This window comes from Azolla caroliniana, unplaced genomic scaffold (assembly GCF_043228905.1).
Source record: "Azolla caroliniana isolate FFs.n. ecotype wild unplaced genomic scaffold, voAzoCaro1.0.p SCAF_785, whole genome shotgun sequence".
In the NCBI taxonomy this organism is placed as follows: Eukaryota; Viridiplantae; Streptophyta; class Polypodiopsida; order Salviniales; family Salviniaceae; genus Azolla; species Azolla caroliniana.
In genome coordinates, this window is record NW_028231220.1 from 1 (window position 1) to 15,728 (window position 15,728).

The window sequence follows — 15,728 nt, forward strand, 5'->3', positions numbered from 1 at the left end:
ATAGGATATACACGTGTCATAGGCCGGAGGTGGCACATGGCGTACCCATGGTAAGAGTGAAGAGAATTCTGAGTGGATACACGCGACGAGCTGCACATGCGTCGATGTAAAATCTAGTTCACTTCTCTGCCTTGGACCATGAGAGACCACATACGTACGCCTAACGACCATAGGCGGACGCCCGCCGCATCCTCCATTTATCTTCTCTCCCATTCCAATAGTTCTTCTTTATAGCCCGGGCATCGGTTTGGCTCGTCTCTCTGCTCGATTCATGGACGTTCACCACGCGTTGAAAGCCTTCCGTTCTAGTACCTAAAGAAATGTGGGAAAAGATAGATGCATTTATCTAGAACGTTCATCCGCGTGACATCGTCCTTTAGATTATATCATTAGAAGCGGGACGCGCCTATGGAACATCTTCCTTCATTTTTATTATCATTGTAGAATGAGGGCGCGCCTATGTAACATCTTCCTTCATTTTTATTATCATTGTAGAATGAGGGCGCGCCTATGTGACCTCAACATCAGTGCAAGGCTGAGGCGACGCACGCAACTCCCAAATGCAGCAAGCTGCCTTGAGCGAGAGCTGCCCCCATGAAAGAAATTAGGTTAATATCGTGCGGCCTGATAGGCCGCGTATCAGATATTAAACTGATAAGAACAGATACTACACTTGATCTTAGCCAAAAGGCCGAGAAAGGTATGAGTTCTCTTGAAGAACCGATTTGCTTCTTATAGGCTGCACCCTAACATGCCTCACCATGTGGGATATACGTTATATAATCATCTCAACATTTAAGGCAAACTTTTGTCCTCTCATTGCATCGAAACCACCTTGGCCGATCGTGGGGACCACATTTGTTGTTGTTTGGTTGTAGCCACCCTATTATCCATCCCTATACCAAGTCGGGATATACATACTCTCCCATCGCCAAGTGCACCTTATAGGTGCGATTCGTTATTGGTGGTTATAAGCCCCCATATCTGAACCAAACGAACGTTCACGAAATCGTGTGAGCTTCCCGAATCGAGCGAGAATTGTAATGGAGATCCACCCGTCTGCACGTAGTAAATCATTAGGCCCCACTGCATGTCGAGGGAAAGAGAATTTACAATTACTTGAACGACCGGCGCGCGTAAACCTCAAGGAAATATGTTCCGCATCGTTGCATCTAGGTAACTACGTTTTCACGTTACCCAACCTCGAGTCTCGTCATGACAATGGCACACACTAATGAGCAACCTAATGGCCACGCCGACACGCGCCCTCTTCTCCGCATTGAAGCTAGTGTGGCCCGTCACATGGTTATCTCATGACCAATGCGTTTCACAATGATGGTCTCGTGACGCCCCCCTAATCAAGTAACGAACGCGGGAGACTCGGTGCGGGATTCGTAAGGGCGACCCAATGAGAAGTGGGTCTAACCCTAATTCCCCTTAAATGGGCGGGGAATGGGCAAGACACCATGATCCAAGGCAACATACACCGACCGTGGCCATGCTTTGCGCAATTTTTACATATGGCACAATCGGGGCGACCGAGGGTAGTAGCACTAATTTCGTTAAATAAGGATGGTCACCGCACCTTCCCCACAGAAATGCGAGGGTGGGCACCGCGACCCTAAACCCCGAAACACACACCATCATGCATATGATACCGATATCGTATAACAAATTCTGAACATGCACACTACATGTCTAGGACATGTATAACATCGCATAGGCATACACGCGATCCCATCCACATGCATACATAAACGGATCTTAAACAAAGACGCAATCCAATGACGATGCAATCGAGACGCGTAATAAACGCCTTTGGGCTCTACGGACACTCGGCGACCGGAGGGGTATATGAAACATGAGGTTTGAGGCATTGACCTGATACACGCATGAGACAACATCTCCTATCAAACATGTACTATATGGATTTCGAATAACGGAGTAGATAGTGTAATGCGTAATGTAGGCGTAAACCTCACAAGCAATACATTTAACACGCATACGATTTATACGACGCATAAAGTATGACCAAGGCAACATGATCTAACGATCTATACGTTAAAATAATGGCTTCAACATGTACACGCAAGGGAGAAGAAATAATGTAGAAGACGATAAAGCACATGATTCAGAAGAACAACCCTGATGTAGCTCAAGGGTTGCGTTGTTGCTATTTCCGTGCTTCGTCTTATGTTTCCTCCGGGCTTGCAACGCACGACTTGAAGTTCTTGCTCCCGACGTTCCGAACTTTTAGAAAGCGTTGTATCTCCTCCTCATATCTGCGCAATTTGTGCGCTTGGGAGACGGGAAGTGATTCTCAAAATTGACTGATGTGAGACATGCGCCTCATCCTCCTCACGTTCTTCGGGTGTCGACGGGGATTGCACAAGCGACGCACGCGTGGATTCACGTCTCGGCCAGTGCTCAAGGATTGTGCGAGCGTGTTGGTTGTACATGGACATCGCATCGGTGTTTCCCTCCTTTGTTATTCTACAGCTTCGGCAACCCATGGCCATTGACGCACGGTTCTACGTCACGACGCGCATGGTTTCTCTCTAGCCGTTGTACTTAAATTAATTACGAGAAGGAGAAGGTAGGCGAGGTTGGAGCGTGTGATGTGTGATCTATAGATATGAACGGAAACGTGAAGGGGCTAAACATGGACGAGGTTAAAGTGAACCACCAATAGTGAGTGGGTAGATTGACGTGAGAGGATGGTGGCGCGATGACGGTTGTGCGTGCGTGCCATGGTGAATACACAGACGCAAGATAAGAACGTCCCACATAGAGAGGATGCAGAGCAAGGGGGCTATAAAACGAGAGCGTTGCGCTAAGCCAAAACATACTTACCTGGGCGGGGTCAATCGGTGATCAAGAAGGCCGATGGCTTAGGGCCGGTGCCTCCATTGCACCACCGGAGGGACTGCTTGCCCTAGCATCTCCCCAAGCGGGAGAGTGCACGTCATAATTTGTGACAGCAGGGGCTCGCGTTCGCGCGGCCCCCATCTCAATCCAGTGATATCAAGTCGTCCACGTTTGGCGGAAGCATTGGTCGCTCATGGCGGATTCGTCTCAAATGATGCGCTTATGCTTGATCGTCAAGTTGGCCATGTTTGGCGGAAGCGTCGGTTGCGCTAAGGGTCCCTCGGCATTTTGCTTGGCGGAAGCATCTTATTTTTTGGTGGCTTCCCTCGGCCATGCATATTATGCAAAATGATTTGGCGGAAGCACAATATGGTTTCGGACACCAACACAACACCGATTTCCACTACCCTGAGAAACGAGAGGAGTATAAAGAACCATCGAGCGGGGATATACACGTATAGGATATACACGTGTCATAGGCCGGAGGTGGCACATGGCGTACCCATGGTAAGAGTGAAGAGAATTCTGAGTGGATACACGCGACGAGCTGCACATGCGTCGATGTAAAATCTAGTTCACTTCTCTGCCTTGGACCATGAGAGACCACATACGTACGCCTAACGACCATAGGCGGACGCCCGCCGCATCCTCCATTTATCTTCTCTCCCATTCCAATAGTTCTTCTTTATAGCCCGGGCATCGGTTTGGCTCGTCTCTCTGCTCGATTCATGGACGTTCACCACGCGTTGAAAGCCTTCCGTTCTAGTACCTAAAGAAATGTGGGAAAAGATAGATGCATTTATCTAGAACGTTCATCCGCGTGACATCGTCCTTTAGATTATATCATTAGAAGCGGGACGCGCCTATGGAACATCTTCCTTCATTTTTATTATCATTGTAGAATGAGGGCGCGCCTATGTAACATCTTCCTTCATTTTTATTATCATTGTAGAATGAGGGCGCGCCTATGTGACCTCAACATCAGTGCAAGGCTGAGGCGACGCACGCAACTCCCAAATGCAGCAAGCTGCCTTGAGCGAGAGCTGCCCCCATGAAAGAAATTAGGTTAATATCGTGCGGCCTGATAGGCCGCGTATCAGATATTAAACTGATAAGAACAGATACTACACTTGATCTTAGCCAAAAGGCCGAGAAAGGTATGAGTTCTCTTGAAGAACCGATTTGCTTCTTATAGGCTGCACCCTAACATGCCTCACCATGTGGGATATACGTTATATAATCATCTCAACATTTAAGGCAAACTTTTGTCCTCTCATTGCATCGAAACCACCTTGGCCGATCGTGGGGACCACATTTGTTGTTGTTTGGTTGTAGCCACCCTATTATCCATCCCTATACCAAGTCGGGATATACATACTCTCCCATCGCCAAGTGCACCTTATAGGTGCGATTCGTTATTGGTGGTTATAAGCCCCCATATCTGAACCAAACGAACGTTCACGAAATCGTGTGAGCTTCCCGAATCGAGCGAGAATTGTAATGGAGATCCACCCGTCTGCACGTAGTAAATCATTAGGCCCCACTGCATGTCGAGGGAAAGAGAATTTACAATTACTTGAACGACCGGCGCGCGTAAACCTCAAGGAAATATGTTCCGCATCGTTGCATCTAGGTAACTACGTTTTCACGTTACCCAACCTCGAGTCTCGTCATGACAATGGCACACACTAATGAGCAACCTAATGGCCACGCCGACACGCGCCCTCTTCTCCGCATTGAAGCTAGTGTGGCCCGTCACATGGTTATCTCATGACCAATGCGTTTCACAATGATGGTCTCGTGACGCCCCCCTAATCAAGTAACGAACGCGGGAGACTCGGTGCGGGATTCGTAAGGGCGACCCAATGAGAAGTGGGTCTAACCCTAATTCCCCTTAAATGGGCGGGGAATGGGCAAGACACCATGATCCAAGGCAACATACACCGACCGTGGCCATGCTTTGCGCAATTTTTACATATGGCACAATCGGGGCGACCGAGGGTAGTAGCACTAATTTCGTTAAATAAGGATGGTCACCGCACCTTCCCCACAGAAATGCGAGGGTGGGCACCGCGACCCTAAACCCCGAAACACACACCATCATGCATATGATACCGATATCGTATAACAAATTCTGAACATGCACACTACATGTCTAGGACATGTATAACATCGCATAGGCATACACGCGATCCCATCCACATGCATACATAAACGGATCTTAAACAAAGACGCAATCCAATGACGATGCAATCGAGACGCGTAATAAACGCCTTTGGGCTCTACGGACACTCGGCGACCGGAGGGGTATATGAAACATGAGGTTTGAGGCATTGACCTGATACACGCATGAGACAACATCTCCTATCAAACATGTACTATATGGATTTCGAATAACGGAGTAGATAGTGTAATGCGTAATGTAGGCGTAAACCTCACAAGCAATACATTTAACACGCATACGATTTATACGACGCATAAAGTATGACCAAGGCAACATGATCTAACGATCTATACGTTAAAATAATGGCTTCAACATGTACACGCAAGGGAGAAGAAATAATGTAGAAGACGATAAAGCACATGATTCAGAAGAACAACCCTGATGTAGCTCAAGGGTTGCGTTGTTGCTATTTCCGTGCTTCGTCTTATGTTTCCTCCGGGCTTGCAACGCACGACTTGAAGTTCTTGCTCCCGACGTTCCGAACTTTTAGAAAGCGTTGTATCTCCTCCTCATATCTGCGCAATTTGTGCGCTTGGGAGACGGGAAGTGATTCTCAAAATTGACTGATGTGAGACATGCGCCTCATCCTCCTCACGTTCTTCGGGTGTCGACGGGGATTGCACAAGCGACGCACGCGTGGATTCACGTCTCGGCCAGTGCTCAAGGATTGTGCGAGCGTGTTGGTTGTACATGGACATCGCATCGGTGTTTCCCTCCTTTGTTATTCTACAGCTTCGGCAACCCATGGCCATTGACGCACGGTTCTACGTCACGACGCGCATGGTTTCTCTCTAGCCGTTGTACTTAAATTAATTACGAGAAGGAGAAGGTAGGCGAGGTTGGAGCGTGTGATGTGTGATCTATAGATATGAACGGAAACGTGAAGGGGCTAAACATGGACGAGGTTAAAGTGAACCACCAATAGTGAGTGGGTAGATTGACGTGAGAGGATGGTGGCGCGATGACGGTTGTGCGTGCGTGCCATGGTGAATACACAGACGCAAGATAAGAACGTCCCACATAGAGAGGATGCAGAGCAAGGGGGCTATAAAACGAGAGCGTTGCGCTAAGCCAAAACATACTTACCTGGGCGGGGTCAATCGGTGATCAAGAAGGCCGATGGCTTAGGGCCGGTGCCTCCATTGCACCACCGGAGGGACTGCTTGCCCTAGCATCTCCCCAAGCGGGAGAGTGCACGTCATAATTTGTGACAGCAGGGGCTCGCGTTCGCGCGGCCCCCATCTCAATCCAGTGATATCAAGTCGTCCACGTTTGGCGGAAGCATTGGTCGCTCATGGCGGATTCGTCTCAAATGATGCGCTTATGCTTGATCGTCAAGTTGGCCATGTTTGGCGGAAGCGTCGGTTGCGCTAAGGGTCCCTCGGCATTTTGCTTGGCGGAAGCATCTTATTTTTTGGTGGCTTCCCTCGGCCATGCATATTATGCAAAATGATTTGGCGGAAGCACAATATGGTTTCGGACACCAACACAACACCGATTTCCACTACCCTGAGAAACGAGAGGAGTATAAAGAACCATCGAGCGGGGATATACACGTATAGGATATACACGTGTCATAGGCCGGAGGTGGCACATGGCGTACCCATGGTAAGAGTGAAGAGAATTCTGAGTGGATACACGCGACGAGCTGCACATGCGTCGATGTAAAATCTAGTTCACTTCTCTGCCTTGGACCATGAGAGACCACATACGTACGCCTAACGACCATAGGCGGACGCCCGCCGCATCCTCCATTTATCTTCTCTCCCATTCCAATAGTTCTTCTTTATAGCCCGGGCATCGGTTTGGCTCGTCTCTCTGCTCGATTCATGGACGTTCACCACGCGTTGAAAGCCTTCCGTTCTAGTACCTAAAGAAATGTGGGAAAAGATAGATGCATTTATCTAGAACGTTCATCCGCGTGACATCGTCCTTTAGATTATATCATTAGAAGCGGGACGCGCCTATGGAACATCTTCCTTCATTTTTATTATCATTGTAGAATGAGGGCGCGCCTATGTAACATCTTCCTTCATTTTTATTATCATTGTAGAATGAGGGCGCGCCTATGTGACCTCAACATCAGTGCAAGGCTGAGGCGAGGCACGCAACTCCCAAATGCAGCAAGCTGCCTTGAGCGAGAGCTGCCCCCATGAAAGAAATTAGGTTAATATCGTGCGGCCTGATAGGCCGCGTATCAGATATTAAACTGATAAGAACAGATACTACACTTGATCTTAGCCAAAAGGCCGAGAAAGGTATGAGTTCTCTTGAAGAACCGATTTGCTTCTTATAGGCTGCACCCTAACATGCCTCACCATGTGGGATATACGTTATATAATCATCTCAACATTTAAGGCAAACTTTTGTCCTCTCATTGCATCGAAACCACCTTGGCCGATCGTGGGGACCACATTTGTTGTTGTTTGGTTGTAGCCACCCTATTATCCATCCCTATACCAAGTCGGGATATACATACTCTCCCATCGCCAAGTGCACCTTATAGGTGCGATTCGTTATTGGTGGTTATAAGCCCCCATATCTGAACCAAACGAACGTTCACGAAATCGTGTGAGCTTCCCGAATCGAGCGAGAATTGTAATGGAGATCCACCCGTCTGCACGTAGTAAATCATTAGGCCCCACTGCATGTCGAGGGAAAGATAATTTACAATTACTTGAACGACCGGCGCGCGTAAACCTCAAGGAAATATGTTCCGCATCGTTGCATCTAGGTAACTACGTTTTCACGTTACCCAACCTCGAGTCTCGTCATGACAATGGCACACACTAATGAGCAACCTAATGGCCACGCCGACACGCGCCCTCTTCTCCGCATTGAAGCTAGTGTGGCCCGTCACATGGTTATCTCATGACCAATGCGTTTCACAATGATGGTCTCGTGACGCCCCCCTAATCAAGTAACGAACGCGGGAGACTCGGTGCGGGATTCGTAAGGGCGACCCAATGAGAAGTGGGTCTAACCCTAATTCCCCTTAAATGGGCGGGGAATGGGCAAGACACCATGATCCAAGGCAACATACACCGACCGTGGCCATGCTTTGCGCAATTTTTACATATGGCACAATCGGGGCGACCGAGGGTAGTAGCACTAATTTCGTTAAATAAGGATGGTCACCGCACCTTCCCCACAGAAATGCGAGGGTGGGCACCGCGACCCTAAACCCCGAAACACACACCATCATGCATATGATACCGATATCGTATAACAAATTCTGAACATGCACACTACATGTCTAGGACATGTATAACATCGCATAGGCATACACGCGATCCCATCCACATGCATACATAAACGGATCTTAAACAAAGACGCAATCCAATGACGATGCAATCGAGACGCGTAATAAACGCCTTTGGGCTCTACGGACACTCGGCGACCGGAGGGGTATATGAAACATGAGGTTTGAGGCATTGACCTGATACACGCATGAGACAACATCTCCTATCAAACATGTACTATATGGATTTCGAATAACGGAGTAGATAGTGTAATGCGTAATGTAGGCGTAAACCTCACAAGCAATACATTTAACACGCATACGATTTATACGACGCATAAAGTATGACCAAGGCAACATGATCTAACGATCTATACGTTAAAATAATGGCTTCAACATGTACACGCAAGGGAGAAGAAATAATGTAGAAGACGATAAAGCACATGATTCAGAAGAACAACCCTGATGTAGCTCAAGGGTTGCGTTGTTGCTATTTCCGTGCTTCGTCTTATGTTTCCTCCGGGCTTGCAACGCACGACTTGAAGTTCTTGCTCCCGACGTTCCGAACTTTTAGAAAGCGTTGTATCTCCTCCTCATATCTGCGCAATTTGTGCGCTTGGGAGACGGGAAGTGATTCTCAAAATTGACTGATGTGAGACATGCGCCTCATCCTCCTCACGTTCTTCGGGTGTCGACGGGGATTGCACAAGCGACGCACGCGTGGATTCACGTCTCGGCCAGTGCTCAAGGATTGTGCGAGCGTGTTGGTTGTACATGGACATCGCATCGGTGTTTCCCTCCTTTGTTATTCTACAGCTTCGGCAACCCATGGCCATTGACGCACGGTTCTACGTCACGACGCGCATGGTTTCTCTCTAGCCGTTGTACTTAAATTAATTACGAGAAGGAGAAGGTAGGCGAGGTTGGAGCGTGTGATGTGTGATCTATAGATATGAACGGAAACGTGAAGGGGCTAAACATGGACGAGGTTAAAGTGAACCACCAATAGTGAGTGGGTAGATTGACGTGAGAGGATGGTGGCGCGATGACGGTTGTGCGTGCGTGCCATGGTGAATACACAGACGCAAGATAAGAACGTCCCACATAGAGAGGATGCAGAGCAAGGGGGCTATAAAACGAGAGCGTTGCGCTAAGCCAAAACATACTTACCTGGGCGGGGTCAATCGGTGATCAAGAAGGCCGATGGCTTAGGGCCGGTGCCTCCATTGCACCACCGGAGGGACTGCTTGCCCTAGCATCTCCCCAAGCGGGAGAGTGCACGTCATAATTTGTGACAGCAGGGGCTCGCGTTCGCGCGGCCCCCATCTCAATCCAGTGATATCAAGTCGTCCACGTTTGGCGGAAGCATTGGTCGCTCATGGCGGATTCGTCTCAAATGATGCGCTTATGCTTGATCGTCAAGTTGGCCATGTTTGGCGGAAGCGTCGGTTGCGCTAAGGGTCCCTCGGCATTTTGCTTGGCGGAAGCATCTTATTTTTTGGTGGCTTCCCTCGGCCATGCATATTATGCAAAATGATTTGGCGGAAGCACAATATGGTTTCGGACACCAACACAACACCGATTTCCACTACCCTGAGAAACGAGAGGAGTATAAAGAACCATCGAGCGGGGATATACACGTATAGGATATACACGTGTCATAGGCCGGAGGTGGCACATGGCGTACCCATGGTAAGAGTGAAGAGAATTCTGAGTGGATACACGCGACGAGCTGCACATGCGTCGATGTAAAATCTAGTTCACTTCTCTGCCTTGGACCATGAGAGACCACATACGTACGCCTAACGACCATAGGCGGACGCCCGCCGCATCCTCCATTTATCTTCTCTCCCATTCCAATAGTTCTTCTTTATAGCCCGGGCATCGGTTTGGCTCGTCTCTCTGCTCGATTCATGGACGTTCACCACGCGTTGAAAGCCTTCCGTTCTAGTACCTAAAGAAATGTGGGAAAAGATAGATGCATTTATCTAGAACGTTCATCCGCGTGACATCGTCCTTTAGATTATATCATTAGAAGCGGGACGCGCCTATGGAACATCTTCCTTCATTTTTATTATCATTGTAGAATGAGGGCGCGCCTATGTAACATCTTCCTTCATTTTTATTATCATTGTAGAATGAGGGCGCGCCTATGTGACCTCAACATCAGTGCAAGGCTGAGGCGACGCACGCAACTCCCAAATGCAGCAAGCTGCCTTGAGCGAGAGCTGCCCCCATGAAAGAAATTAGGTTAATATCGTGCGGCCTGATAGGCCGCGTATCAGATATTAAACTGATAAGAACAGATACTACACTTGATCTTAGCCAAAAGGCCGAGAAAGGTATGAGTTCTCTTGAAGAACCGATTTGCTTCTTATAGGCTGCACCCTAACATGCCTCACCATGTGGGATATACGTTATATAATCATCTCAACATTTAAGGCAAACTTTTGTCCTCTCATTGCATCGAAACCACCTTGGCCGATCGTGGGGACCACATTTGTTGTTGTTTGGTTGTAGCCACCCTATTATCCATCCCTATACCAAGTCGGGATATACATACTCTCCCATCGCCAAGTGCACCTTATAGGTGCGATTCGTTATTGGTGGTTATAAGCCCCCATATCTGAACCAAACGAACGTTCACGAAATCGTGTGAGCTTCCCGAATCGAGCGAGAATTGTAATGGAGATCCACCCGTCTGCACGTAGTAAATCATTAGGCCCCACTGCATGTCGAGGGAAAGAGAATTTACAATTACTTGAACGACCGGCGCGCGTAAACCTCAAGGAAATATGTTCCGCATCGTTGCATCTAGGTAACTACGTTTTCACGTTACCCAACCTCGAGTCTCGTCATGACAATGGCACACACTAATGAGCAACCTAATGGCCACGCCGACACGCGCCCTCTTCTCCGCATTGAAGCTAGTGTGGCCCGTCACATGGTTATCTCATGACCAATGCGTTTCACAATGATGGTCTCGTGACGCCCCCCTAATCAAGTAACGAACGCGGGAGACTCGGTGCGGGATTCGTAAGGGCGACCCAATGAGAAGTGGGTCTAACCCTAATTCCCCTTAAATGGGCGGGGAATGGGCAAGACACCATGATCCAAGGCAACATACACCGACCGTGGCCATGCTTTGCGCAATTTTTACATATGGCACAATCGGGGCGACCGAGGGTAGTAGCACTAATTTCGTTAAATAAGGATGGTCACCGCACCTTCCCCACAGAAATGCGAGGGTGGGCACCGCGACCCTAAACCCCGAAACACACACCATCATGCATATGATACCGATATCGTATAACAAATTCTGAACATGCACACTACATGTCTAGGACATGTATAACATCGCATAGGCATACACGCGATCCCATCCACATGCATACATAAACGGATCTTAAACAAAGACGCAATCCAATGACGATGCAATCGAGACGCGTAATAAACGCCTTTGGGCTCTACGGACACTCGGCGACCGGAGGGGTATATGAAACATGAGGTTTGAGGCATTGACCTGATACACGCATGAGACAACATCTCCTATCAAACATGTACTATATGGATTTCGAATAACGGAGTAGATAGTGTAATGCGTAATGTAGGCGTAAACCTCACAAGCAATACATTTAACACGCATACGATTTATACGACGCATAAAGTATGACCAAGGCAACATGATCTAACGATCTATACGTTAAAATAATGGCTTCAACATGTACACGCAAGGGAGAAGAAATAATGTAGAAGACGATAAAGCACATGATTCAGAAGAACAACCCTGATGTAGCTCAAGGGTTGCGTTGTTGCTATTTCCGTGCTTCGTCTTATGTTTCCTCCGGGCTTGCAACGCACGACTTGAAGTTCTTGCTCCCGACGTTCCGAACTTTTAGAAAGCGTTGTATCTCCTCCTCATATCTGCGCAATTTGTGCGCTTGGGAGACGGGAAGTGATTCTCAAAATTGACTGATGTGAGACATGCGCCTCATCCTCCTCACGTTCTTCGGGTGTCGACGGGGATTGCACAAGCGACGCACGCGTGGATTCACGTCTCGGCCAGTGCTCAAGGATTGTGCGAGCGTGTTGGTTGTACATGGACATCGCATCGGTGTTTCCCTCCTTTGTTATTCTACAGCTTCGGCAACCCATGGCCATTGACGCACGGTTCTACGTCACGACGCGCATGGTTTCTCTCTAGCCGTTGTACTTAAATTAATTACGAGAAGGAGAAGGTAGGCGAGGTTGGAGCGTGTGATGTGTGATCTATAGATATGAACGGAAACGTGAAGGGGCTAAACATGGACGAGGTTAAAGTGAACCACCAATAGTGAGTGGGTAGATTGACGTGAGAGGATGGTGGCGCGATGACGGTTGTGCGTGCGTGCCATGGTGAATACACAGACGCAAGATAAGAACGTCCCACATAGAGAGGATGCAGAGCAAGGGGGCTATAAAACGAGAGCGTTGCGCTAAGCCAAAACATACTTACCTGGGCGGGGTCAATCGGTGATCAAGAAGGCCGATGGCTTAGGGCCGGTGCCTCCATTGCACCACCGGAGGGACTGCTTGCCCTAGCATCTCCCCAAGCGGGAGAGTGCACGTCATAATTTGTGACAGCAGGGGCTCGCGTTCGCGCGGCCCCCATCTCAATCCAGTGATATCAAGTCGTCCACGTTTGGCGGAAGCATTGGTCGCTCATGGCGGATTCGTCTCAAATGATGCGCTTATGCTTGATCGTCAAGTTGGCCATGTTTGGCGGAAGCGTCGGTTGCGCTAAGGGTCCCTCGGCATTTTGCTTGGCGGAAGCATCTTATTTTTTGGTGGCTTCCCTCGGCCATGCATATTATGCAAAATGATTTGGCGGAAGCACAATATGGTTTCGGACACCAACACAACACCGATTTCCACTACCCTGAGAAACGAGAGGAGTATAAAGAACCATCGAGCGGGGATATACACGTATAGGATATACACGTGTCATAGGCCGGAGGTGGCACATGGCGTACCCATGGTAAGAGTGAAGAGAATTCTGAGTGGATACACGCGACGAGCTGCACATGCGTCGATGTAAAATCTAGTTCACTTCTCTGCCTTGGACCATGAGAGACCACATACGTACGCCTAACGACCATAGGCGGACGCCCGCCGCATCCTCCATTTATCTTCTCTCCCATTCCAATAGTTCTTCTTTATAGCCCGGGCATCGGTTTGGCTCGTCTCTCTGCTCGATTCATGGACGTTCACCACGCGTTGAAAGCCTTCCGTTCTAGTACCTAAAGAAATGTGGGAAAAGATAGATGCATTTATCTAGAACGTTCATCCGCGTGACATCGTCCTTTAGATTATATCATTAGAAGCGGGACGCGCCTATGGAACATCTTCCTTCATTTTTATTATCATTGTAGAATGAGGGCGCGCCTATGTAACATCTTCCTTCATTTTTATTATCATTGTAGAATGAGGGCGCGCCTATGTGACCTCAACATCAGTGCAAGGCTGAGGCGACGCACGCAACTCCCAAATGCAGCAAGCTGCCTTGAGCGAGAGCTGCCCCCATGAAAGAAATTAGGTTAATATCGTGCGGCCTGATAGGCCGCGTATCAGATATTAAACTGATAAGAACAGATACTACACTTGATCTTAGCCAAAAGGCCGAGAAAGGTATGAGTTCTCTTGAAGAACCGATTTGCTTCTTATAGGCTGCACCCTAACATGCCTCACCATGTGGGATATACGTTATATAATCATCTCAACATTTAAGGCAAACTTTTGTCCTCTCATTGCATCGAAACCACCTTGGCCGATCGTGGGGACCACATTTGTTGTTGTTTGGTTGTAGCCACCCTATTATCCATCCCTATACCAAGTCGGGATATACATACTCTCCCATCGCCAAGTGCACCTTATAGGTGCGATTCGTTATTGGTGGTTATAAGCCCCCATATCTGAACCAAACGAACGTTCACGAAATCGTGTGAGCTTCCCGAATCGAGCGAGAATTGTAATGGAGATCCACCCGTCTGCACGTAGTAAATCATTAGGCCCCACTGCATGTCGAGGGAAAGAGAATTTACAATTACTTGAACGACCGGCGCGCGTAAACCTCAAGGAAATATGTTCCGCATCGTTGCATCTAGGTAACTACGTTTTCACGTTACCCAACCTCGAGTCTCGTCATGACAATGGCACACACTAATGAGCAACCTAATGGCCACGCCGACACGCGCCCTCTTCTCCGCATTGAAGCTAGTGTGGCCCGTCACATGGTTATCTCATGACCAATGCGTTTCACAATGATGGTCTCGTGACGCCCCCCTAATCAAGTAACGAACGCGGGAGACTCGGTGCGGGATTCGTAAGGGCGACCCAATGAGAAGTGGGTCTAACCCTAATTCCCCTTAAATGGGCGGGGAATGGGCAAGACACCATGATCCAAGGCAACATACACCGACCGTGGCCATGCTTTGCGCAATTTTTACATATGGCACAATCGGGGCGACCGAGGGTAGTAGCACTAATTTCGTTAAATAAGGATGGTCACCGCACCTTCCCCACAGAAATGCGAGGGTGGGCACCGCGACCCTAAACCCCGAAACACACACCATCATGCATATGATACCGATATCGTATAACAAATTCTGAACATGCACACTACATGTCTAGGACATGTATAACATCGCATAGGCATACACGCGATCCCATCCACATGCATACATAAACGGATCTTAAACAAAGACGCAATCCAATGACGATGCAATCGAGACGCGTAATAAACGCCTTTGGGCTCTACGGACACTCGGCGACCGGAGGGGTATATGAAACATGAGGTTTGAGGCATTGACCTGATACACGCATGAGACAACATCTCCTATCAAACATGTACTATATGGATTTCGAATAACGGAGTAGATAGTGTAATGCGTAATGTAGGCGTAAACCTCACAAGCAATACATTTAACACGCATACGATTTATACGACGCATAAAGTATGACCAAGGCAACATGATCTAACGATCTATACGTTAAAATAATGGCTTCAACATGTACACGCAAGGGAGAAGAAATAATGTAGAAGACGATAAAGCACATGATTCAGAAGAACAACCCTGATGTAGCTCAAGGGTTGCGTTGTTGCTATTTCCGTGCTTCGTCTTATGTTTCCTCCGGGCTTGCAACGCACGACTTGAAGTTCTTGCTCCCGACGTTCCGAACTTTTAGAAAGCGTTGTATCTCCTCCTCATATCTGCGCAATTTGTGCGCTTGGGAGACGGGAAGTGATTCTCAAAATTGACTGATGTGAGACATGCGCCTCATCCTCCTCACGTTCTTCGGGTGTCGACGGGGATTGCACAAGCGACGCACGCGTGGATTCACGTCTCGGCCAGTGCT

General features: G+C 48.3%; 9 non-coding genes across 9 annotated transcripts; 4 read left to right on the top strand and 5 right to left on the bottom strand.

The window, feature by feature from the left end:
• Positions 1 to 497: 497 nt before the first annotated feature.
• LOC147847637 (U2 spliceosomal RNA) lies at positions 498 to 704 on the bottom strand. The gene has a single exon (XR_015532304.1). It is a non-coding gene; the product is annotated as a U2 spliceosomal RNA (small nuclear RNA).
• Positions 705 to 2,845: 2,141 nt separating this feature from the next.
• On the top strand, positions 2,846 to 3,009 carry LOC147847638 (U1 spliceosomal RNA). The gene has a single exon (XR_015532296.1). It is a non-coding gene; the product is annotated as a U1 spliceosomal RNA (small nuclear RNA).
• Positions 3,010 to 3,822: 813 nt separating this feature from the next.
• LOC147847639 (U2 spliceosomal RNA) lies at positions 3,823 to 4,029 on the bottom strand. The gene has a single exon (XR_015532297.1). It is a non-coding gene; the product is annotated as a U2 spliceosomal RNA (small nuclear RNA).
• Positions 4,030 to 6,170: 2,141 nt separating this feature from the next.
• LOC147847640 (U1 spliceosomal RNA) lies at positions 6,171 to 6,334 on the top strand. The gene has a single exon (XR_015532301.1). It is a non-coding gene; the product is annotated as a U1 spliceosomal RNA (small nuclear RNA).
• Positions 6,335 to 7,149: 815 nt separating this feature from the next.
• LOC147847641 (U2 spliceosomal RNA) lies at positions 7,150 to 7,354 on the bottom strand. Its single transcript, XR_015532300.1, has one exon. It is a non-coding gene; the product is annotated as a U2 spliceosomal RNA (small nuclear RNA).
• A 2,141-nt stretch (positions 7,355 to 9,495) lies between these two features.
• LOC147847642 (U1 spliceosomal RNA) lies at positions 9,496 to 9,659 on the top strand. The gene has a single exon (XR_015532302.1). It is a non-coding gene; the product is annotated as a U1 spliceosomal RNA (small nuclear RNA).
• Positions 9,660 to 10,472: 813 nt separating this feature from the next.
• Positions 10,473 to 10,679, bottom strand: LOC147847643 (U2 spliceosomal RNA). The gene has a single exon (XR_015532298.1). It is a non-coding gene; the product is annotated as a U2 spliceosomal RNA (small nuclear RNA).
• Positions 10,680 to 12,820: 2,141 nt separating this feature from the next.
• LOC147847644 (U1 spliceosomal RNA) lies at positions 12,821 to 12,984 on the top strand. The gene has a single exon (XR_015532303.1). It is a non-coding gene; the product is annotated as a U1 spliceosomal RNA (small nuclear RNA).
• An 813-nt stretch (positions 12,985 to 13,797) lies between these two features.
• Positions 13,798 to 14,004, bottom strand: LOC147847645 (U2 spliceosomal RNA). The gene has a single exon (XR_015532299.1). It is a non-coding gene; the product is annotated as a U2 spliceosomal RNA (small nuclear RNA).
• Between the last annotated feature and the right edge of the window lie 1,724 nt (positions 14,005 to 15,728).